The 26,987-nt window shown below is 37.1% G+C and overlaps 1 protein-coding gene across 2 annotated transcripts in view; it reads left to right on the top strand.

The window, feature by feature from the left end:
- Positions 1 to 3,602: 3,602 nt before the first annotated feature.
- LOC117405751 (synaptotagmin-like protein 5) overlaps positions 3,603 to 26,987 on the top strand; it is a 78,762-nt gene continuing 55,377 nt past the window's right edge. For both annotated transcript variants that reach the window (XM_034009106.3, XM_059030091.1), the window contains exon 1: positions 3,603 to 3,759. The gene's annotated coding sequence lies outside the window, so the exon portion shown is untranslated. The remainder of the gene's footprint in view (positions 3,760 to 26,987) is intronic.

Genomic DNA, 26,987 nt, shown 5'->3' with positions numbered 1-26,987 from the left:
ATTTGGACGCTAATCTAACAGAAATAGTGCTATGCTACTGTAGTCTAGTAATTACTCTGTAAATGGTTACTAGTATTGCGATCATTCAGAGTTTAGTGGATGCAATTGAAAAAAATTCTACATTGTCTTAAGCACATACTGTTTAACCATTCATTCATTGAATGCTAGCATAGAACAGGGACATAAAACAGTGCTATTATTATTATTATTATTATTATTATTATTATTATTATTATTATTATTATTATTAAATTCGCTATGAAACACTAAAGACAGTAAAAATTGAGATTCTCAAAAGACATTTAGTCATTATAAAGTCATTATAATGCCATTTATTTTTCTTCAAGAAAAAAAAATTGAAAAAAAATATGCAACAACTTAAGACTACGTACAAGCGCCTAAGTGAAAAGTCTGCATTGTTCATTTCTGTCTTTGTAACTTCACTGGGTGCCTTTTTTACTTTTCTGAAATTGTCTTGTCAGTATAGGCACCATTGCAGAAACACATAGGGATAAAATGAACAGCGTGTGTCTCTCCTAGTCATTCTAAACTGGCACCATTGCATTTGTGGATATTTCTCATGTAAAACGAATTTGTATGAAGATGGAACTACCCGCAGTATCCATGGATACCAAGCAATGTAATAACGACAGGGTTCGAGTAGGGAAACGTTATCCGGGTTGGTCTCTATTCTAAAACACGGGTGACACTTGACATTGTGTTCCATAGGTCCAAAGAGGAAGCAACTATCTATTCATGGGAGCCAAGATAATCTGTAAGGAAGGGGTTCCGAATGCTGGAAAGAAAGCCACAAATGTCCCACCCCCTAACTTCATGTCAGAAGCAAATGCACATGTTCTCTGAAGTACCACAACAGCGGGAGTGCACAGTGTGACCTCGTTTAATATTGAAATGCTGAGGACAGTGAATTAGCGGAGAATATTTACATAGTACAGCAGGGGTGGCCATAGTTGGCCCTTCTATTCCTGGTCTTTGTACCAATTAAACCCCCATCCAAACCCCGAAGTATTTAATTTGATAAGTGTACATGTGGAGTGGAACGGCTCTTCAGGACTGTGATTAGATACCGCTTTAGTACAGTATGTTACATGTACCATGATGAACTGTCAACATGTCTTAGCAGTGAATTAAACACATACGTGAATAATCAAACAGTGGAGTCACGATTGAGCACAATAACAAATATGTTATTCTTAAGAGTCTTTTAGTACTGTATAAGGCTTAATATAGGCCTAATGTGACTTACTAAAGCAATTCTTCCCTTCCTATTTGATTAATAAACGAGTTTACCCTCCGATGGTGTGGATTTTTTTTTAAGAGATTGTAACGTGTTTTGTTTTTAGTTTTACTTTATTTTTGTACCTGAACAAAAGCTACCGTGGTTTGTTTAAGTGATAGGATTGTCTGCCTATATTTAATGTTCATTTTTATTGAGGTAATAGATCTTTAGCCAGGATTTGAGTGCCTGTCTAGGGTCTTCAAAAGAACTCTTAATGTAACACAATTTTTGTTCCTGGGTAGTAAGTGTCATTTCCTAATTGCTTATGCCTCAAAAGTATAGAAAATGGCTATTATTCCCCACAAACTTTGCTTTTGTGACCAGGACAGTGATATTTTGAAATGTATCTATTTCCAATGAGAAAACGGGCGAATTTGTGTCTTTTCGTTCACATAAAGTCCGAAAAAAACAACATATGAATCCAAATTAACATGTATTTATACTAAAGTGATACAAAAATGACTACAAAAGATTTAGAAGTGAGTAGTTTTTCGAGATTTATGATTATACTGTAAATCACTTTCACGAATCAGCCCCCAAATGTAGTCTCCCATCATGTTCTTGTTATACTGTCCTTCATTGACAGCTCATCCAGGAGCCTCAAAGCCGTGCTGCTCCATAATGGTAACAAGTACCCGTCTCTTCCCCTGGCTCACTCGGTGCACCTCGAAGAGGATTACAACAGCATCAAGACCTTGCTGGACGCCTTGAAGTATGATGAGTACGGCTGGGACCCCCGGAAGGTGCTGATGCCACCACTGCACATCAAATTGGGCCTTATGAAACAATTTGTCAGAGCTCTAGATAAGGAGTCGGCAGCCTTCAAGTACCTTCAAGACTTCTTCCCTAAGCTGTCTGAGGCAAAGGTTAAAGCCGGTATCTTCGTCGGACCACAGATAAAGAAGATCCTGGAGTGCAATGAATTCCCCAAGAAGCTCACTAGTAAAGAGAAAGCGGCTTGGAACAGCTTTGTCGCAGTAGTTCGGGGCTTCCTGGGCTATCACAAGGCCGAAAACTATGTGGAGCTGGTTGAGACTCTGGTGAAGAACTACGGCACAATGGGCTGTAGGATGTCCCTCAAAGTCCATATCCTTGATGCTCATCTTGATAAATTCAAGGAGAACATGGGAGCGTACTCGGAGGAGCAAGGCGAGCGCTTCCACCAGGATATACTGGACTTTGAACGCCGCTACCAAGGACAGTATAACGAGAACATGATGGGAGACTACATTTGGGGGCCGATTCGTGAAAGTGATTTACAGTATAATTGTAAATCTCGAAAAACTACTCACTTCTAAATCTTTTGTAGTCATTTTTGTATTACTTTAGTATAAATACATGTTAATTTGGATTCATATGTTGTTTTTTTCTGACTTTATGTGCACGAAAAGACACAAATTCGCCTGTTTTCTCATTGGAAATAGGTACATTTCAAAATATCACTGTCCTGGTCACAAAAGCAAAGTTTGTGGGGAATAATAGCAATTTTCTATACTTTTGAGGCATAAGCAATTAGGAAATAACACTTACTACCCAGGAACCAAAAAATAAATAAAAATTGTTACACGGTGTTATACCATTGTGGTCTGCCGGTACATGCATGAAAATCGAAATAAAGTAATTGATGACAGTGATGAATGCCTCGTAAAACCCAACTTGCTGCTACTATTGCATTTTAATGAGTTTTTATTCAAGATCACATGATACAATCTTCTGTTAATACTAGCATCACATCGGTATTTTTTTTTACCCGAGCGAAGTATGAAATCTACAGTACTAGAGACATATTTCAATTTTCCTAATACAGTAATATGTTTTTCCTTGCAAATAATTGTCTGGGTCCAGTCACTCCTGTTGGTGTACAGTCAATACTCATGCATGTGCTTCAGTTGCATCCCGCGGTGCTTTACTTTTTACATTGCGTGGGGTGACAGGAGAATGAATCAGAAACTCACACACCTGCCATGGATGCAGTCCTCTATCCCATACATCTGAGGGATGAGCTGGGACTTTAAAACCATCATCACCCACAGGTAACTAACTCCATCCCTGACTCTACACTAATTCATCAGAATTCTTCTAAATGAACACTTGGGAGGCTCTGTTCTGTTAAACAAGTCTGGGGTTCTTTTTAAAGAAAGCGATCTGTTTAGAAATGGTCTGCAGCTCTGCAAGGTTCGGTGCGCTGAACATAAACAGAATTTTTTTTTTTTTTTTTTTTGGGGGGGGGGGGGGGGTTCTCTTGTGAAGTGTAACAAGACACGCCCCTAGAAGAAACCGGCTGTGGGAGCTTGTGCAGCATTCAGAGCAATAGGGTTTAATAAAAAGAGTGGATGTAAAAACAAAGTCGGGATTGTACTATCAAAACCAGGGCAGACAAACGACAGCAATTCATCCTTTTACCTCAGTATACTGCAGTCTCGATCAGACCGCTGGATGCGTTTTGATTAAACACGCAGGTAAGATAAGATATAGAAGGCATTCTTGTTGGCTGCATAAGCAAATGCACACTACTGCACACTACTGTCCCGGGGTCTGCTGGTTCCAGTTGGGATGAAAAACGCACTGACACGCCAGTGTAGTGTTCTGTGAATGAGGGTAATTATACGGTTAGGTAATTATACGGTTGGGTAATTATTCATGTGTTTTTGGAATTGTTTTAAACGAAGACTTTTTTTAAGTGACTGTCATTTAAAAAAAAAAGTTTGGATAGAACTCAAAACAGTGATAGGGATCGTCTGTGACGTCCAATTCACGCTTTCGTTTTCATATTAGTCGGCACTCTACTCTCGGGACTATATACAAAGTAGAATATGAGCTGCATTTTGTACCTCCAACAACGATACGAGGGTCGTACAATGATGGCTGTTTTTGTAGCTTAATACTGTGCAGCAGGTGTTTGAAACCAAAGTTACCACATCCATTTGTCACAACTACACCGCAGAATGTACAATACTAGCATATTTTTATAAACAGTTTTTGCTGCTGTTAATTTGTATTCCGTTTCTGAAGTTTTTACAGCACTTAGGTTGACAGTTTTCAATGTTGTCACTTGGAGTTATTTCAGAATTGTTTTAAGGTGTCTTTATTTGTCATTTATAACGTAAACTATTAAACAAAAAGAAGAAACACGATTGCATCACTTTGTTCGAGTTTTCCTCTTATTAATAAATAACAGAAGCTTGTGACTTTATTGGTAAATAATGCATACAGGATTCCAGCCTCGGGTGTAAATGCATCTTCATTTAATTTGTTGTTAGACTATACTGAAGCAGACTCCTGTTTTGCTTTGTTTTACAATGTACGTACATAGACAACTTATGGAAAGACTCTAACAAACAAAATTCCAATTTGCCTTTGTAATAAATGAGTCTTTTATCATCGACAGCAGGCCTACATGGGCAGTTATTAGGCTGTTTGACCTGTGTTGAATGAACAGCCATGTTTCAGATGGATGTACTCTAGGATTGCTACCTTTTCCACAGATCAAACCCGGACATGTTTCTCATTCAGCCTAGCTCTATCACAACTGGAGTATACTGTAATACAGTTTAACACAACACCACCAGATCTCGGTACAAATCAATACTCATGCACTATACACGGTAGTGCTCTTGATATTTCTAGCAATCAGACTGGCAATCCAGAAAAATAGTAGCTATAGCATGGTAGGTTAGAGGCTAATCTTACCTGAGACAATTAGCTGTGGTGATGAGTAACGCTGTAGTAAATCAATGCAATTTCTGAAGCGACGATCCTGTCTACCTGTTTTTTTTTTGTTTGTTTTTTTACAAATAAATACCTGAGTCTGAAAAACCCGTTTGTGACGGTCAGAATTATTTTACAGCCATCCCATGACAAATTTTGCCACCCCCCAACAAATATTAACAAACCTTTTTAATAGGGTTAAAAACTAGGGCACTATTGGTTGTGTGTCAGTAAAAAGACACAAAATGAGTCCAAATGTACTCAAATTTGGTTAGGGTTTTTCAATGTTACTAATGGTGTGTATATATATATATATATATATATATATATATATATATATATATATATATATATATATATATATATATATACACGCACGCACACATATATGTGGTTTAATTACCATTATATATAGTAAGTAACCCATATTTTACTGTAAAGGTTATGTATGTAATCACACACAGATCAGTGTAATGTAAAGCATTATTTAAATGCTGCGGGCACAGTAGAATGTACAGATCAGTGCTAAACAGTACATTTCTAATAAGATAGTGGAAATCCTTAATGATGTACCGTATAACTGGACATTTTGGCTGGTATTACATTTGCAGATTTGCTACCTTGGTAGATTTTGACGTTTTTTGAAAAAGTCATTTATCACTTAGCAGGTTCACAAAGAAAAGTAAGTTTTGTATTTCTACTTTTGATTTAAAAAACATTCAAATACATATTTACTTAATTAAATGTGTCTGCTAAAACAGTATCTCATTTAGTTATAGCATCAACAATGTCACAACTTGGATAAAAACAAAGGCCTTCTAACAATGATCGTTCTTATATGGCCCTTCAATTTTAAGATATTAAGATATCAATAATTGGAATGGATTACTAACTGCAGTACACTTTAATGACAGGCATTTGCTAACTCTCAGTTTTAAATCTGAGCTATGGTTCATTAACATAACACAGTGGAATGAACACAGTATCATTTAGTAATTGTAGGACAGTATTGCACGTGTGTAAACTTCAACAATATAGCTGAAACTAAAACGCTTTAAATTTCAAACTGGTTAATAGACTAGCAAGCATAGGCAAAATCTGGCTTTTTTATACGGTGCAGAACTAATTTATTTTAACATATTGTTCAGGGACTGCACAGTCGATAGTCTGGCATAAACAGCGTGCTTCTTTAACCTGTGCTGCATACCACCAGTCTGTCAGAGAGCGGGATCGCACACTGCATGCCACACTCTGATTGGTGGAAGTATTATTGGCGATCCAATCCAAACCGACAATAAAGACAAAATAAATTCCACTCCAAAATGTCCCGTTATACGGTATGTCAAAGAAAATATTAAAGTAAGGTTGTTGATTCTTATGTGTTTCACTTAAAACCGGATATTAGGGCGTCCGGGTTTGTTAATTCCTGCCACCTGGCACAGATGCCAATTCCCGGACTGGTGGCAACCCTAATCTACTCTAATTATTTTTTCTTTAGCTCAGCAGCTGTCACCATGTTGTGTCATCAGAACTAACTTGCATCGGACCATTTTTAAATGCCCTGCTGATTTAGCAAAGCCCCATATTCCCAGCAATTAGGATATGGTCGAGGTGCCTGTTCTTTTTTTAGATAGGGCCTACCTCTTGAGAACAGTCAAGATCATCCAGTTGTGATGAATCTTGGTTCTGCAGTTCCCATAGCACAAGGTATTGGGCATGGGTTAATGGAGGATACATTTTCAGCACCACTCTCCAGATGTGATGAGATATTTCATGGATGTCATACAAGTTACTCCACATGTACGACAGGTAGACAGTAGATCATTAGCAAGTTTCATCACAACTGAGGAAGCAGTTCTCTGGATACTGTATATCCAAAACTGTACAGTGGGGCTTACACATGGGAAGAAGTGTGTGGGGAATAATAAAAGATTAGTCAGGACCCTCAGTAGCACAAGGTCAGAGGAAGATACAGTATGTGTGGGTGTCTAGGGTATAATGAATTCCATGATGTAGTTAAGGGTCAGGCCATGCATGGAGTCAAAATTAGGAGTCCATCCTGCAACCAAGGTAGCCAGTGCAAAGAAGGCATCCAGAGTTACTGTATATTTTCAAAGCATGAGCTGTCCTTTAAATAGAAATCAACTGCAGAATCCTAGCAGCAAGATTTTCTTTGTTGATTCCTTTGCTGATTTGTTTGAATTCAGAAAGAAATGTGCAGAGTTTACATGCCGAACTCAGCCAGGAATCTATGAATCCGGTTAAAACCACAAACTGCTGTACATGCAGGATACATAGATGATCACAGAACCGATAGGGTCTGATCTCAGATATATAACCTTCTGTCATGGGAGTCTTGTCTGAGTTACCCTGAATCAGGACAATCTCTAAAAAAAAAACAAGTGTGTTTTCACGGTCTTCTGCAAAGGTGACAAATGAGTCACTTTAGCCTTGGAGGATATTTTGTCAAATAATTCACCAGTACAGGCGAGAGAGGCCTTGACGTTAGTATGGCTCATCGGTTATAAGATAAAGGGGGAAAGCTGGTTTGGCTGAGAATCTGTCAGAAAATATTATTAAATGCTTAGCATTTAATATCGGTCTTTGAATTTTTCATCTTGATACTAGAGTATTCATATTTATATCCCTGCTTTAGAGAACTACAGTATACTGATTTCTTTGTTAAGACCCCTGTTCTCATTACTTATTGACACATGTTAAGCAGCAACACATGTTTCTGCAATAATCTCTACAATGACATGCCATCCTGGATTAAAACCCTCATTTGGTATTCAAAATAACCTGGCCATCACTTGTTCAGATTTGAGAAAAACTAAATCCAAAACATGAATATTGCACCCCAGTCAACCCGACACTACAGTGCACATTAATTTGTAATGTATGGGCCTGCATGCATTAATGTGTTCTGTAACTGAAACTTTTTGTGACTGAAGAGTTCATTTAATAAGATGTAGACTAGAATTAATCTGCTGCTTGAATCTTCTGCAATACAGCTGCTGGTTTTCTTTTTATTGAAAAGGTGTGAATTTTATAAGCAGTGGCCTCTGAGGGAGACCTAATTGCCAACTGCCCATGGGAACACATTATTGGAGATTGTGGAATATTGATAGTTTAGTCCCCTGGGTTTTAGTTACATTTTATTCCAGTTGAGTTATTGTAACATGATCCCTGGAACAGCTCCAATAGCTGAAGGGGTCATGGGTCATGGGGAGCCACGTCACGTTCAGATTCTAGTTCCAATCCAGGCTAGCGTGAGCACTCCCCAAAAAAGTGTTATCCAGTTCAGAAAATAAACAAGCGAAAGTTAATTACAGCAAGTGTACGTGTGCCGTTTCTCTTAGTTCTTAACTAGTACATTGTTGAGGATACTACACAGATGATTGTTCACTTTCATACAGTAGTATGAACAAAAATGCTGGAGCACTTTGAAGAAAAAAACATGTAACACTAAATGGCCTGTACTGTACCAACACGACAAATCAGAACCAAGAATAAGCCAATTGACTAAAAAAAATTGGCAAAGCAGTCATCCCTGCAAGATAGCACCTCTAGATCCCAAACCAGACGAGCTAGAATACCCCCCCCCCCCCACCCTCCCCCCCCCCAATAATTCCTCATCTGTTTTCTGGCATTATGATATAATAAAGCTGTTGGGCTATGTTCTGTGTATTGTGCTGCTGTAACAATATCCCTCTGGGTGATATTACGCTTGACAGACGTTCTTCTATATGAGTATGAAGCACTTATGAGAGCCATTTAACCTTATATTAAGAAATAAAACTGCTAGGCATCACATTACATAATCTACCGTGACAAAATGTGCTCTTCCGATGCAGAAGTTATAAATATTATGAATCTTTATTAAAAAAATATTTTTTGTACCAGTGCATGATTGCATCAGGGTGCTTTAAAATAAAAGAACCCTTAAAAGCTACTTCCGGAAATGACTTAAAACACCTCAGAAAACACCAAGAATTCAATATTTTCTCTAAAATTACTGGAAACAGAAAAAATGTTGTAGTTTATATACTGTATATTATGAGATGTTAATAAAGGCTACTTGATATAAAATCCAAAAGAAGCATTATCTTTTACTCAAACACCTTGTTGGCCTTGTTCACGACACATCAAATTAAGCTGTTAAAGGCTGGCCTTGCCATCTAACTGCCTTCTATAAATCAACCTTCAGCAAACGAAATTGAGAAACATTTGGCTTAAAGACAAAACTTTGCCAACACGGATAACAACAGAATTTGAAAAATTAGTTTTACAGATCTTTAAAGGTCTGCAGCAGTTTATATTGTACCAATTAATCGGACAGTCAAATAGACATTTGGTTGTCAAGATGTACTTTCAAGTAGAGGGTGGCACAGGTATCCGAAAACCCGGGTACCCGTTGGGTTTTAAATTACCCGACCCGACCCGGGTCTCTTTTTACTACCTGGGTATCGATTATTAATTTGAGAATTTAAAGAAAATGTAGAAAATATGACAATGCAGTTGTAAGAGCAGGTCTCTGGCCGGTGTAATAAAGACAATGTTAATAAAACAAGCTTTGCATGAAGCCTTTTCTTAACTGACAGTATATGAAGGTTTTACAGAAAACAATAACACACAGCAGCAAGTACACCTCAATAATAAGAACTGAGGCAAGTATCCTTCTCAGGAACTAAATCGGAAAGAAAACAACATAACAACATCTTGTTGGGCTTATGTCAGTGATAACTCTGTGATCCACTAATAATAATAACAGTGTGGCTTCCAATACGGAATGCTTTATCTACAGTTATTGTGCAGATATAGTTTCTTACCAAAGAGATCAAATAAGTAGCCTTTATTTAAAAATACAAAGAAAATGCATACACGCTCCAAAATGCATAAGGTGCAAAGTACACAGCTAAATCAGCATGAGAAAAACATTACTTGCACACTTATATAAATGTTGTGTTCAGTTATAAAATAAGGCCACACTTACAAAACATTCACTTATTTTGTTTTGGGTTAAATAAAAAATATTTGTGGAGCACATTAAGTAAGTGTGGTAGTGCTTCCTCCTTTGAATGAAATGTTTCCTTGGCAGAGTTTGCAAATTCAGTTTTCTCCTGCTTTGGTAAAGAAATTCAACCCAATGCTGCTTTGCTTGGATACCATGTTATAAAACAACATTTAACATTAATAAGTGTATTCAAACTGAGATTATTATTATTATTATTATTATTATTATTATTATTATTATTATTATTATTATTATTATTATTATTATTATTATTATTATTATTTTGATGTTTCCAGTACTTAAAAAGGCTACACAAGTCAACAGATCTGAAGGGACTAAATGTAGTTGTACTATATAGTATTTAAATATGTATAATGCACTTAATATTTGTGATTTTGTTGTTTAATCATTACCCAAAAAAGACCCGGGTATCCAGGTATTTTTCATGCCGTGTACTCGGCTCTGGATTTTCTACCTGTGTCGACCTCTGCTTCCAAGGTCTTAGAAAGATGAGTGTTCACAGAAAGATGATTTTTTTTTCTGTGGGCCCTTGCAGTACTTGGATGTTTTTCCTTCCTCAGGATGCCTCTCAGGCCTCCTAGTTATAAGCATTGTTAAAGCATTTTAGGGTGCCAGTTTAACTGTATGAGGAGTTTGCTGGTCGCAGTAGTTATTGCTATTATCTATTGTTATAAAACCACTTCAATATAGAGCGGCTGGACAAAGCACTGAATGCACTTGTAAAATGGTCAAGGTGTTTACAAAGACATATTTAGCTATATATTGATTTAATACTAAAATTCAAGATTTTAACAATTTTGCTATTTTGAGATCATGACATGCAAGCTAGGCTTATAACTGTGCTGTATTCCACACTTGTATAATGCACGCATTGGCTTCTGTGATGTCCTTAGGGAACCTATGTAAATGTAAATCAGACATATCTTACATATCAATGGGGTATTTCTGGAAGCATTATTGGAAATGTACAGTACATGTAGGAAGCATAAATGACACAGCTTTAAAAGAAAAAAAACTGAAATCTCAGCAAATGTTATAATAAAGCATATTAAGACATTTGACACAGCAAAGGTGAGGAGATGTTAATATGCATTTACTATTTATATGATATATTGATGGCTTAAGATAATCCAAGAGACTGTTTCTCTTTCCAGAATAAATATATAATTCAAGGTGGAAATCAGTTTCATTACACTTATTTTTCACATTTATATTCAGTCAGCAATAGTATGTTTTCCCACATGAATTATGACTCAGCACACTAAAATGTAGCTTTTAACAATGTACTAAAATAATGCTTTTCATCAGTCCTTGACTGTAACATTTGATCCTCAATCTCTAAATTGGTTTCTGTTGCTTTTGAAGTAAATCCAAGATGTGCAAGAATGTAGACCCATCCTCTGTTTTTGCATTACTCAATAAAGGAGTATAACAAATGATCCGTCTAAATAAACATGGCACACAGAACACATCCATACTTTTAGAGGTGAAGTAGGGACTGTTATCACGTGCTTTATCCATACAGTATGTTGGTGAATGTAGCATTTTACTGCAATCTCTCTTTTGGTTTCTTAACTTATCAAGTACGGTTACATTCTTCCTTTAGCTGCTTCATGACTCACCTACCAGTGTGAGTCATTTATTGATAAGGTTTGTGCGCAAATGGGTCACTGAAAGCTGGTCCACCGTATATTATAAACCCATTTAACTTACTTCTGTATAATGTATAACTTATAAGGAATATTGCTGATAGTGAGTGCATCATACGCTTTTACTGTTTGAAGTACTTTGAAAGTGAAGGCTCCCTGTTGGAATAATATAAAACCAGGGATGGTTATTGTTTGAAACTACAGGAGCAAACAGAGCACCCACCCTTTGAAATGAGCTTCGTGGAGTTGCCAGGATTCCTGCTGCAAGTCTGAGTTGATTGATTCACGGGATGTTGAAAGCTGTTATGGGTTGCCACTACATTAAAATCCCAGAAGTCCTGTAAAACACAATGCAACAAATTAGGAATGTGTTTATTACTGTTGTAATAAATGTATCCAAAATGGTTTTTAGACAAAATTTATGGACAGAAAATACAAGTACAAAACACAGCTGTACAGTATGTCAGGAAATGGTATATCCTAAGGGTGCATGAAATATAAATTATAGCATTAAAAAGGCTTTGGAACCACAGTATATCTAGTGAATTACACAGGCTTTTGAATTATGAAATCAATGTGTATCTCAATGTGGGCTCTTGTCTTTTATTTATCTGGCCTGTCTGGGCTTCTGCTGGAATCATTTCTAACCAGAGACAGGGAAAATCCTCCCCACAAATTCATGCTCTGATTAACGGATTACAGCCTCTGTCTTCCTTTGTACGACTGAGAAAATGTTACACATCCTTATCTTGTTCTCCCTTTATTTCTAATTTAGATACACAGTTTTCTGTATATATATATATATATATATATATATATATTTTAGCATTAAATATTTTATAGTCACAAGCCATCCTTTTTTTAAAATATAAATTCACATCACTTTTTGGAACAACACATGTTTGCCATATTCCCCGCAAATAGTTTACCTGTTTCAGATCGGTTTACAGTAAAGCATGAATGTTAGATGGCCTTAACCAACTGAAAACTGATTATCTGTGTGGCTGTGTCATTCAGAAACATTAAAATAATGGACAGGAAGGTTTTCCACAGTACCACAGCTGCAGTATCCAGAGGAAGTCCTCTTGAAGGGAGGGGGAGGATATGTACAGTATACACGCCACACGCTCATTAATAGTGAATTGCCGTACAAGGGATTCCGTTGGGATGCTGCTTATCTGATAATAGGTTTTATCTTCCACTACATTGTCACATGCTTGAGAAGTTTTTCCTGCCTGTTTTCCAAGATTGTTGTGACCTTGTGCACCTATTTCTTTGGAGCTTGTTTGTGTGTGTAAGCTACTAAGATAAGTAGATAAGTATTGTACTAGGTCAACAGCAACCTTCATAGAATATTCAGAAATTCAAGTGTCTTGGAGCGATTTATGAGTACACATTAGCCAATTAAAGTGTACTTAGGTATTCCATGTACTGTACATATGGTATACATGTATAGTACATCTTATTATAAAGTGTGTGTGTTCCAAGGTATCTTACATTTTGCATATTCTGCTTATATGTATATATATATATATATATATATATATATATATATATATATATATATATATATATATATATAATCTTAAGCAGCCCTATATTGTAGAAGTGTTGTGTTCAGTTATAAAATTAGGCTACATTATGTAAAGAGCTTGATCATGGTTTAGCAAAAGCTTGTGGATAGAGTGTGTTGCAAGGTATCTTACATTTTGCATATTCTGCGCTTATATATATGTGTATATATATATATATATATATATATATGCATACCCATGAAAAAATAACATTCTATATGTGTCCTGGGACTGAACACTGATCCACTTCTTCGTGTTTACTATCCTAAACTAAATCACTTAAATAAGAGATGGCAAGATATTAAAACATTTTTAACTGTTCGCTGTGATTCAAGTGCGCCTGGTACTTTTTAAGCACTTGAAAATAAACAATATATTTAATTTTAAAACAACTTTTTCAAGCAGCCTGGTTTGTGGGCTGTGATATAAAAGAAGCCAATAAGCAACTCAGCTGTGAAACAACCAACCAACCACTCATTCGTTCATAAATGCTGAGTGGTGTTGTAAATCTAATCATAACTTGAGAATCTGTGCACGTTTGTGTTTGAGTAATAATGTATTTGATGGAATGGATTGTTGTTTCCGGTCTGGGGAAGCATGTTGATGTACAATGGAGGGAATTTCATTCCTCCCTCTGAACACCCCCCCCCCCCCCCCCCCCACACTCCATACCCCCCACCTTGTGGGACAATCATTTCAAAGTTTGGAGACCAACAAAGATGTTAATAAAATGTATACCTACCCCAGGGTATAATACTGTACACTACAGTATATTGAAATGTAGTGTGCAAGGTATATTTGTAGTATATTGTAGTATATTTTGACTAGTTTAAGTTGTAATAATATAATACCTCATTTGATTTCAAATCATGTAGAACCCAACTTTATCAAAATAATCAGGCTGGACAACATTTCTAGTGAATATAAAAGGAACAGTTTTATTAGAAATCAAACTAAATTTACTTTCGTTAATATTTGATAATCAAAGCATTGTTAAATCAGTCTCATATATATATATATATATATATATATAGTTTTGGTTCAGAAGGCAATTCTGACTCTTACGGGATAAAGACAACCTATCAAGACTTATCTATTATCCAGACAGCTAAATTTGGATTCTAGCCTTAAACACAGAATGATAATTGCCTTGTAAAACCCACATCAATTTGTATAAATCACATATAAACAGTTACTATAGTGTTCATTAACTTCAAAGCATGAATTGAAAGCAATAATACTTTTCTTACATTCTACCTAAAACAAAACATTAAATTTTACTTTAAGGTCTTCTTATTCTCGAGTTCATAACGAGGATTAAAGCACTACTCGTTGAATACTTATCGGACGTTTGCTGCTCGAAGGCTCTCCTGCTGGCAAGGACAGGTCCAGGTTCCGGGGTATGCCTTCCTCGCGTTTTGTCTCCACTTAAGGGTACGAAAGAAACGTCTTTGCAAAGAACAAGAGTCATTAACTATTTAGGTATTCCACTGAAACAGCAATTCCTCCACTAACATGTGCACTCTTCGTCCGGTTATGTCTGGGATATTCCACCGCAAAGCTCCGGCACTGCTAGCTCAATAAATTGAATATATTTCAATTGATGTCGACTTCAAATGTTCATCCAAATCTTTCCCCCGTGATCAATCGTGGCTAAGTTAGAGATTTGATTACAAGTACTTTTATGATTTTAGACATCTTACGCAGCAGACTCCCACACCAAGGCAATCACTAGAATGTTTATCTCGTATTAGAGTGTCTGAAAACGGTATCTCTGTTCCAGCTGGTCACAGGTTGGATCTCCAGATTGTCACAGTTCAAAGACTGGTTTGTGTATCAGAACCTTGGATTTCGTGTCAGGAGCCCTGTTTGAGTGTCGAGCTCATACTTTTGTAATCTTCTCTTTACCCCTGTGATTGGATAGTTTGGTTATTTTGGGCGATGCCTAAGTCCACGTGGAGTGTTTTTCATTGGTTGTTCTCGTTCCAATGAGGCCCCTTGTTCTCCACTGGTCCACTATTCCGCCCCCTGTCGGCTGGATTTATGAGATGGACTGTTTTCTGTCCTAGGTGTCAAAGCACCCAGAACTGTCTGGCTTGCGGCGCCAAAGGAGTCATTCAGTGATCGTGAAGATCGTTTGACTCTTTAAAAGCATTCTTTGTCAGTGGGGGAGTTTGTCACCAGAAACCAAGCAGACAAAGAGAATGGCTTAAAATCCCCCTCTGTATATTTCAGTTCTGTTACTTTCATACACAGAATGATAGTATGATCCCATCTGACGCTACAGAATGAATACACTGACATATGAAGCTACTTAATACTGTAAAAACTAAAAACCAATAGACAAGGTTGTGCTGTAAATATATTTGATCTTCTCCTCCTCACCTACACAAACGTGAGAAGCAAATTCATAATGTATTATTAAGTACACAGAGATATTACATCATTCACATTCCCTGGGCCTGATTATCTAGGGAGCATTTAACACTGAAGCACATAATTAAACATTTTAGACTACGGGGGAAAAAAGGGCGTTGTAGCAGGGTAGTGTCAAGAAAGAGACTCGGAAGTCAGGAAGCTGCAGTTTAAGAGCTAAAGTGCACATTTAATAAACACAATAACACAAAAACACACCGATTTTATTTAATTAAAAAAACACCCACTCACCTACTCCTCTCCACAACCAGCGGCTTTCTGCCAGCTTTTCTGCAGGTGTCCACTCCCCAATTAGCATCAATCAGCACTACCCCGGAGAGTGGCCACACCTGTGGTTCCTGGCAGACACATTAACCCTGTCCCTGCCACAGGCATGAATAGCAAATGAGGTTCATGGGTTATTTGAAATGAAGAAATACATTGCTACAGGGTCAGCTTTTTAATCTAAACAGCTAAACAGCTGTGAAACCAGCACTTTAATATGTTATTCCCCTTGGTGGGCAGTAACTATTCATGATTTTAATAGTTTGAGTACCGTTTTTGTATTCATCGTTGAAGCGTGAATAACTCATGCAAAATGCTGTACTTGATGTACTAATTGCAGCCTTTGTGACAAGACCAATCGCCGTATGACAGTGTTCGAATTTAGAAAGATACATATACTGTAGATAATATCACTCCACCCCCATCAACAAATACAGTATACTGTCATCCAGGAATCAGCCTTGCCATGCAAGTTACAGTTACAGTATGCTGGATAGATATACTATTGATAAAATACTAAATATATGTGCGGTATTTACACTTGTTATCTTTACAGCTACAGCTACTCCCCCACTGGAGTTTCTGCTTGTTGCTGTGGGATACCCTTGCAAAAATATTAATAGACAAGCCAGTTCCGGGTGATTTACGTTGTTTTGCAAGCATTCATATGACATGTAATTTATTTTAAATACCTTTTTTTATATAATGTTTTACACAGACAGCTTACTGTACTAATATTTTCCATACATATCTTTAATTTTAGGTATTGATGCCAAATGTGTGAATAGACATTAAGTATATGTAGTATTTTATAATATAATCAATCTGTTACAGCGCGGACTGACGGCTAAATGGGAGTGATGGATTAATGAGCATACAAGCGTGATGACTGGTTTTAAATTGACTGGAAAGTCTGTACCCCAGTCAGGGCTTTGCTCACCTTGAGCTGTCCTTGAACATCAATCACCAGCCACTGTTCTACACAGAGTTCCAGCTTGTATTAATCATGGAAATACTTGTAACAAATGAAAGCAGTATGGGAACGTGCTGCACATGCACAGCATGGTAAGGATGAATAAAAAGGGATATTAAAGGTGCCCTCTTGACATGTGATTCATTAAATGCTTTTTTCGTTGTTTCACTCTCACAATGGTACAGTATGTGGAGTCGGTTCCTCTCAAACAGTTGTTCTGAAGGGTGCTGAGTGTAGCTTAATTGCCACTTTGTCCATATTCTGTCATACAGGTTATTATTATTATTATTTGTTTATTTAGCAGACGCCTTTATCCAAGGTGACTTACAGACTAGGGTGTGTGATCTATGCATCAGCTTCAGAGTCACTTACAACTACGTCTCACCTGAAAGACAGAGCACAAGGAGGTTGAGTGATTTGCTCAGGGTCACACAATGAGTCAGTGGCTGAGGTGGGATTTGAACTGGGGACCTCCTGGTTACAAGCCCTTTTCTTTAATCACTGGACCACACAGCCTCCTGTGGTCCTTTAGGAACATGTTACCCATATTCTTTAGAATTTTAGCTCAGTCCCTCTAATGGGTAAATCTAATAAAAAAAGTAAGCAACCACATTTATTTTACTGTTCTAATAAATGTTTCTATTAGCATAGATATGTTTGTTTGTTTATTTCTTTTTTTAATTATGCCCCCCCCCCCACCTTCTCACCCCGTCCGTCTGTCCATCGTATTTTTACATTTCAAATAAATCTAAATTGATTTTATTAATCAGTTTTAACGTACCAGTAACTTAAAGATATCTGAAACAAAACATTTTTAAACCATTAAAAAAGCCTTTTAACACTAGAACTATATGCATATCTAAAACTACCGTAATCGTATTAAAAACAACATAAATATTATAATGAAAGGACAAGCAATCAGATATAAATCGTAGTTTTATTCAGGCACGTCATATAAAACACCTGCACAACCGAAACATTGTAAATAAATGAACATTTGAACAGAAATAAGTGTATATACAGGTATATTATCTATCATGATTAGATCGACTGATCTAATCACAGTTCAAGCATCGCCCGGCAGTCCTGACTGAAATACAAATAATAAAATGGAATACTGTACTGTATAAGCAAAATACAATTCTTTTCTATGTAGCGGTCAATTTGACTGGTCTGGTAGTTTAGGTATGAGGGTATTATATCTCTCTTATTTTTGCAACCCCGCGTCTCATACTTTGTCAGGACAAAATATTTTTAGGAAAAGTCATAAACGCACAGCCCCATATCTGCCAGACAGGCGGAGTAAATTCAATTTAAAAACCGCGAATGGTCAAATTGACCGCATTGGTAGTTAATGCTAATAGTGTTACTGCTCAAAAATCACCACTTTATTTAATAGGAAGTCCAACTTGGATTTATTATGCACGCTGAACTAACTTTGTGTTTCAATAGTTAAAGAAATAAAAATGATTATATTAGAAATAACATCACAATTCGAATAAAAAAGGGAACTTGTGCTGCATTGTTTTGTTAAAACTCTCAAAAGTTCTGTTTGTACTGCAGTCGAACGCGTAGGAGTCATTTTAAAAGGGTACTGCTTTGTTTACAACATATCAAAATATGACCATTACATGCTTATGTTAAAGTAAATGAAGGCGTCTCTTAATAAGTTCAACACTATAAATCAGGAGTGTAAAACTCTTCTGGCTTTTGTTCCAGCTGAGCTCTTAATTACTTAATTGGTCTAATTATCTGAGCAATTGCACAAATTTATCACTTCTCTCCAGGCCTCAAAATGTTTTATAGGTAGTGTACCTTGAATCAAGTGCATTTAATTATCAACGATAAAAGACCTTGAAAAATATTAAACATGTCCAATTGAACAAATAATGAGATACATTATGTTAATTGAGGTTAAGTTGGAATGAAAAGCAGAAGACCCTACCAGCCCTTGAGGACAGGAATCTGAAACCCCTGCTATAAATGCTATATTATTTTTATAAATATTTATTTGGAGGTTATTTTATGCACATTTAACTGAAGTCATTATATAGTTTATTGTAAGCTTTTTACTAATTATTTTTATAAACGAATCAAATATGACCTGTTTGACATACTGCCATGTATACTTATTGCTCAAGTGTTATAGATTCAATGTATATCGTTTTGATTTATGTGTGATTGTTTATCCCTAATTTGTGCTCTACAACATTAAAAAAACTAAACCGCTACAGACGTTCAGAATTGTTTGGTGTGTTGGGCCTCCGCTCGCTCTGCAGCTTCTGATACACTGGCTGCAGAGGCAGAGCAGCAAGACAGCGGCACAGAGACGGGCCAGTCAACCTTGAATGTGCATCACTTATTCCCACCCGTATAACTTCTAAACAACGCCTGATAGGTTAATGATTCAAAGAGGAATGTCTAGCTGTCTTGCTGACACATACTGGGACCCCCCCTTAGCTCGGGGCCCCAGTACAGTTGTGTGTCATTGTGTCCCCCGTCCCCCCTCCCCCATCTTGTTGGCACAGATTATTTACTTTAGGTAATGTAATGGTGTGTTCCTATGACTAGAAGCTTGATTTAATAGGTTAAAAATGAATGCTGTGATTGAATCTACAGTACTTTTCAGCTTCTGCTGTAAATACTGTGTATGTTTTAAAATAAATGTGGCATCTTATTTGTGCTGTGCAAGACAAATTAGAGGCTGTGAGTGTAAACTAATTATTTCAATTATTATTCCCATCTGCTCACCCATTATAAATATGGAAGTCTCAAATATTGAGGAGCAGACTTTCCAAATGTTAGCTTTTTTGATGCCGACCTATTAATACAACCTTTCATTATTGCACTTGGAATTACAAATAACATTATCAATGTCTGTAAGAAAGCAAATATAGTAAAATATCTGTTTCTGCTTTACTGCATGTCTAGCAAACCATTTTAAGGAGTGTGAAACTAATTGCAACACACGCAGTTGCTCTCTGGCTGTTGTAGGATGTGTTAGGTACTGAATCCTCCAGTAGAAGGCACAGGCCTCGTACACACGAGCAGCAATATCCTTTTTGTAACGAGGTGACCAGAACTGAACACAATATTATAGATGAGGTCTTACTAATGCATTGTAAAGTTTAAACATTACTTCCCTTGATTTAAATTTAACACTTTTCACAATATATCCGAGCATCTTGTTGGCCTTTTTTATAGCTACCCCACATTGTCTAGATGAAGACATTTCTGAGTCAACATTATTATTATTTATTTCTTAGCAGACGCCCTTATCCAGGGCGACTTACAATCGTAAGCAAATACATTTCAAGTGTTAACATAAACTCCTAGGTCTTTTTCATAGATTCCTTCTTCAATTTCAGTATCTCCGATATGATATTTATAATGCACATTTTTACTTGCCTCCTTTACTTGAATATCATGGTAATTTTATAAAACAGTACATGCACCAACAGAGTATAAACCTCAGGATGATTAACTGTACCGAAGGTAACTACAATATTACTGTTTAATGCTGTGCTTGACAAATTAATTTGGTTTCCTGAAAATATGTAATGCCCCCTGTGCTAATTTGTGCACGTGAATAATATATATATATATATATATATATATATATATATATATATATATATATAGCATGTAGGTGAAAGAATAATAGAAAATGTAAAAATTAAGAATGGATGTCCATTCACTGTAACAGCCAGTGTGCTATTGTCCTTCATCTTTTATGAGCACTAAAGTCAAAATCAACAAAAAAAAAAACACATTTCTATTACATTGAAATGATTAGACTGAACTACATTGAAATATATCCAGAGCTTGACAGTCTTACAGTATGAAACAATACCACTTCAATTAAACAGCTTAAAGAGCAAATTGGTTTAAGAGCTTCAGTTTACATTTTCTGCTTTTCCTTACCTTTCAATTATATTTGCAATTGTTCTGCGTTGTGCCGTCGCAGTAATATTGAGTTTTACATTTTTTTTAATGTTTTTTTTTTTTTTTAATGTTTTTTTTTTAAAAATGTAGTCGTTGCCAATTAGTTTTTATTATTTTCTCCCCAATTTGAAATGCCCAATTATTTTTAGGCTCAGGTCACCGCTACCACCCCTGCGCTGACTCGGGAGGGGCAAAGATGAACACACGCTGTCCTCCGAAGCGTGTGCCATCAGCCGCCCACTTCTTTACACTGTGCAGACTCACCGTGCAGCTGCCTCAGAGCTACAGCGTCGGAGGACAACGCAGCTCTGGGCAGCTTACAGGCAAGCCCGCAGGCGCCCGGCCAGACTACAGGGGTCGCTGGTGCGCGGTGAGCCGAGGACACCCTGGCCGACCTAACCCTCCCTCCCCCCGGACGACGCTCGGCCAATTGAGCGCCGCCCCCTGGAAGCTGCCGTCCACGGTCGGCTGTGGAATAGTCTGGACTCGAACCGGCGACGTCTAGGCTATAGAGTGCATCCTGCACTCTAGCGAGTGCTTTTACTGGATGCGCCACTCGGGAGCCCCCTTTTTTCATGTTTTTATTAAGACCTGGGAAAGTGTTATGAACTGTTTTGAAAAGACCAGTAACTCATCGAAGCTGCCAGAACTTGTAATATATTTTTCGCTTCCCTATTCTACAGTGGATTTCCATAGCTAGTGTAGTACCCCATGACCCCTCAGTGACATCTCTCTGAAAATTAATAAGCATCAGATTCTGTTATTGACATACCTGTTCCAACAAGTACAAGTTGGACTGGACAGGAAAGCAGATTATGTAAACACAGTGTTACGATAACACTAACCCGAACCCTAACCCTAACCGTAATTAAATTGACACATCAAGTATTACTCAAATAACTCCACTTTAAATCAAAAACAAAACAAAAAAGCAGGTTCAACGAGGTGGCAAACTAAATAGACACACCACTGGCAGCCATGTGCAAGAGTAATTTTGCTGGAATTTTCAAAGGACTGTCACACATGCCAAACTACCCAAAATATCATCAAAAGGTAAGAGAAGGTTAAAAAAAAAAAAAAACTGTGAAAATGTTATTTGAAAAAACTACTTGCACTTGAACTGTTATCACAACTAATGTTTTTGTATGGAAAGAGTTTGTATGATTGTCTCTGTCACTCTGAGGACTTTAAAGCACCCCTGTGGCCTCTCAGAATGTAAACTCTCAGTGCATTAGGTACACCATGGTGTAACCAATAACCTGTCCCCCTGCAACACTCTGCCCCTAGTGAATTCAAGAAATACTACATTCTGAAGAGAGGGGAAATACTGGATGTACTATAATGGAAACTCACAATTCCAGGAGAAAACGGTTGAGTTGTTTGTAAAATTCAGTTTTCTTAAAAAGTCCCAGAGACGTATTTGTTTTATTTCCATTCTGGCATTCTTCATCTGGATGTTGTTCCTGTGTATTTAATTGATGTACCCAGACAAGCCCAGTATTGGTGACTGGCTAATCCAGGGATTTGAAACCCATAATAAAATCGTGAATTCAGAACATGTTTTAGTAAACAAAAGGTCTAAATGTATTTCCCATGTAGAGTGCTTCTTTCAGACGCTAACAGAATATAATGTGCTTTTTTCAGATACAAAATCTGATTCACTTTTTTTCTACAATAATATCTAACATTTACAGTGACAATGAGGTGTAGCATTCCCATTTAAACAGGTCATGCAGTTAGCTTAGCTGAGTAATGGGGGCAGTCTGGTCAATGGACATAAATGAACTCTTCACCTAGTATATGTGGTCAATGACAGTAACTGAAAAAGACAAGGGCCCTTATTTATTAACGAGCGCAAGGGCAAAGGTACATTTTCTGAAAGGAATAAAAGCAAGACTAGAAAGAAACCACGAGGAGGAATAGTATTGATCTGAGCTACTGGTACCTTGTTTTAGGCTGTTAAAGTAGGGTTTCAGAAAATGGGAAAATACATACGCATAGAGGATATGTCATGAAAAAACATGAATTATGGTATTTATGTCATTGGCGGATGTGGCGATAACAAACACGCCTTCGGGCAAGTTTCTTATCCTTCCGCTATTTACCACCCATGATATTAAGTACCGTAATTTGTAGTTTTTCATGACATATCTGGTTTATATCACGAATGCGTACATCAGTAAGAACATACTGTATATACATATTTAATTTTGCTGTTGCACTAGTTACTGTAGTTTGTGAAGGACTATATTGAAATAAATTGTATTTATTTTATTGTAATGCAGCTTATGATGTCACTGCATTGAAGACAGTTATTCTGTCAGTATAGAGCAACGGAACCTGATGGGGATTTACAACTACCGGTAGCCTACCAATGTTGCTACAACTACGGTATTTAAATAACATGCCTGTAATTTTTCTTTTCGTTGTTAACATTCTGACAAGTTTTTACACTTATAAATTGTAATTCTGTCTCGCAGGTATTTTCAAGATAGCTGCCTCGTGCACTCGGGTTTGAGATCAGAGGGTGTCTTCTCTGCCTGGAGGCTGGAGACATCTTTTTTTTTCTTTCCCGTGTTAGTGACGAGGGTGTGGTTGTTGTATATAAACCGGGCTGCACTCTCCACGGTTCGTTGCCCCTTTAAATTCAGACCCAGACACAGGAACTTGAGGTTTTGAAGCGCTTACGCTCAATATTTTTAATAATACAAAATAATAATACAAAATAAAAATAAACAAACAAAAACCTAGCTCTTTTCGAGCAATAACTAAACACAAACAGGAACCTAAACTAATAACCGGACAGGTACGCTTTTTACCGGTTTGACAAAACAAAACACAGTTTTACAAAAATTACGATCACCAAAAAGGCTTTATACTGTTTTGTTTTTTTTTTCCCCTATGATTGAGTACATTTCCAAATGGCCTCCTTCACACAGCAGCATTCAGCAGACTGGCTGCTTTCTTTAAATACCCTGCACCTGGCTCTAATTTACAATGGTAGCCAGGTGCAGGTGATAATTAACTAATAAATCATAATTAGACAATTAAACAAATAAATAAACAAAAACACATTTCTGGCACAGGGAGGATATTAACCCCCTCCCTGCCGTGTTACTATATATATACACTACAAACAGACCAGTACTAGTCTAGCACATGCTTAAATCATGCAAAAATGTGCCAGAATGCACAAATTGTATCCCTTTTTTCAAAATGTTGCCAGTGTCCCACACACCCCCCTCACTGCAATGCTCCTCGATGCCCTTGTAAGTGCCACATACTTCAAAACTAATTGAAAACCCTGCAGGTCAAACTATAGTCCCACTATCGTGTGACTTGTTACACTCACATATCACATGTTCCCTAACGGCATGACGCTTTGGCGACAGCAAAAAAAAAATAATTTGTAGAATATTATTTTAATTTCGGGCTAGACAGATTTGTCTGTCATGCGCATCAGTGCAGCAGAGTTTCACTACTGGGGTAAACAGGCAGCGGGAGATGTTTGTTGATGAGGCGTGAAGTGTGTAGGAGTGCGAGGTAAGAGACAATTCTCCTGTTCGCAAATCTACATGTTCTAGCCATTCCCCAAACTCTATATGTTTTCTGCCACAAAGTTCACACTATATTAAGTCAAATGACTTAGTAAAAAAAACTTATAAATGTATTTTTTCTTAAGACCCCTTATTCTGTTTGTGTATTTTTTTTGTATTTTGTTTGCTTTGTCACTGTGTTAGTTTTAAGATATTTAACCTTGATATTTAACCTTGCTAGGCTTGGAAACAAAACATGTTATATTTGGACACCCCCACCTCCCCACCTAAAAATCTTTAATTCGAGCCCTGCTTAAAGGTACGGCACCAAATTATATAAAGGAGTTTTTAGTCACATATATACCTTCTCGTGATTTAAAACCAGCTGATGCAGGCCTTCTGTGCCTCCCACAAGTGTACACAAAAGCTTTCAGTCACTGTGCTCCCAGACTGTGGAATGCACTGCCACCTCATATCAGAGGAGCCACGTCAGCTTATGACTTTAACTCAAAACACTTTTTAGATTAGCTTTTTTAAACTGAATTTTAATCATCTATACAAATGTATTATATTTGGATTTTCTTCTGTTTTTTATATTAGCTTTTTAAACTGAATTCTAAACTTATGAAGGGTGCTATGTAAATAAAGTATTGATTGATTGATAGATTATTATTATTATTTATTTCTTAGCAGACGCCCTTATCCAGGGCAACTTACAATTGTTACAAGATATCACATTATACATTATTTCACATTATACAGATATCACATTATTTATTTTTTTTTACATACAATTACCCATTTATACAGTTGGGGTTTTACTGGAGCAATCTAGGTAAAGTACCTTGCTCAAGGGTACAACAGCAGTGTCTCCCACCTGGGATTGAACCCACGACCCTCCGGTCAAAAGTCCAGAGCCCTAACCACTGCTCCACACTGCTGCCCTATAGATAACAAACACACCCTTGTCACTAATACGGGAAGGAAAAAAAATGACACTTCCAGGTATCAGAGAGGACATACCTCTCAAACCAGATCTCAAACCAGATCTCAAACCAGAGTGCACTAGTCAGCCATTTTGAATATACCTTTGTACAGTGCTTTGAGATACGCACATTTAGTGGCTTTATAAAATAAAGATTATTATTATTATTATTATTATTATTATTATTATTATTATTATTATTTTTATAAACAAGTGTGTTTTGAGGAAAGAAAACCAATGGACAAAGCTGTTATTGCATGTACAGCATGTACTATGTGGTTGAGTCAAGGGTTTGTAACAGCCAAACGCCCTGTTGCCAGATGTGTCTCGTGCAAGTTTTTCCAACCCTGCTTGTGGGTCAATAGGAATGACCTGCTGAGTAGGATAGGAGTAAATCTTAGATGCAAAACAGGACCAGGACTCTCACAGCCTTGTAGGCAGGTCCGTCGAGAGAAATGTGGAGCCCAGTACATTATTTTACCAACTATTTTAAGTTATCGTGTAAATATGAAATAAAAAAAGAAATAAAACCTTGTAATTTTTGGGGGCACACCTGAACTCGGGGCTCCGGTACAGTTTCCCCCCTCTCGTCAGCACTGCTTGTAGGTTAAAAGTAACATTTTTAAAATCAGTTCTTTGTCGAACTTACAGTAACTGGCTGTTATAATGTATGGGGAAGAGAGAAGATATTGTAGGAGATGGGCTAACAACGAAAAAAACGTAATGCTGACAACCCCCAATTGGTTTTCCTATTCCCTATCATGTACACCATGTATCTTTCTGCAAGTATCCATAGTGTTAATTATCAGTGGGTGAGAGATTTAGTGCTCACGGATGTTAGCACTGTTGACATATTGACAAAGCCAGCTGCAGACCTGGGCCTCCTCTCTCTGGAACTCAGTATGTCAACCCTCATTTAGAAGGAGGAGTCACCCGCGAGTAATTACAGGAAATTCAATTGGATTTACTGGATACAGCATTTATGACTCTGCCATAATGTTTACATAAAGCCAGTGTGGCAGGACAGAGGAAATTCCCTGCACATATTTAGAGGGGGCAGGGCAAAGCCCTCCATGTTAATAAATGTATTGTGCTGTTAAATATGTTTATTGTGGGTTTATTTAAAATAATTGGTTGCTGGTGATTTGTATTATGGTTTAAAATGTATTATTATCTGGTGTATTTATATTTATTTAAATGGGTGAGGTAGTGGTATGATTTGAATGTATTTTGTGTTATTTAAAGAGTGATTTTCTTTATTGTTGTTTAGTTTAAGTGTGGTCTGGCAGAGGCGGTGTTAGCAGCTCATCTCTGATAGACAGCTTGTGAGCCTGCATGGTCGGCAGCAAATTAATTAACAGAGTTGACCACGCAGATATTAAAAACCCCGAGCAGAATGTGACCATCTCCAGATTAATTGATTCATTTATTGCTAATCTAGAGATGGTCACCGGTATAAAAACCAGCAGCTTTTGCTGGTCAGGGTGGGTGTTCGAAAGGAGGAGTGTGTGTGAGAGCTAGAGAGAACAAGGAGAAAACTAAAGTCAAATAAACCAGCTATAGGATCAGTGAAGGCGAC

The sequence above is a fragment of the Acipenser ruthenus genome, chromosome 9 (assembly GCF_902713425.1).
Source record: "Acipenser ruthenus chromosome 9, fAciRut3.2 maternal haplotype, whole genome shotgun sequence".
NCBI classification, from domain to species: Eukaryota; Metazoa; Chordata; class Actinopteri; order Acipenseriformes; family Acipenseridae; genus Acipenser; species Acipenser ruthenus.
Note: the sequence above shows the minus strand (reverse complement) of the source record. Positions and strands in the feature narration are given on the sequence as shown.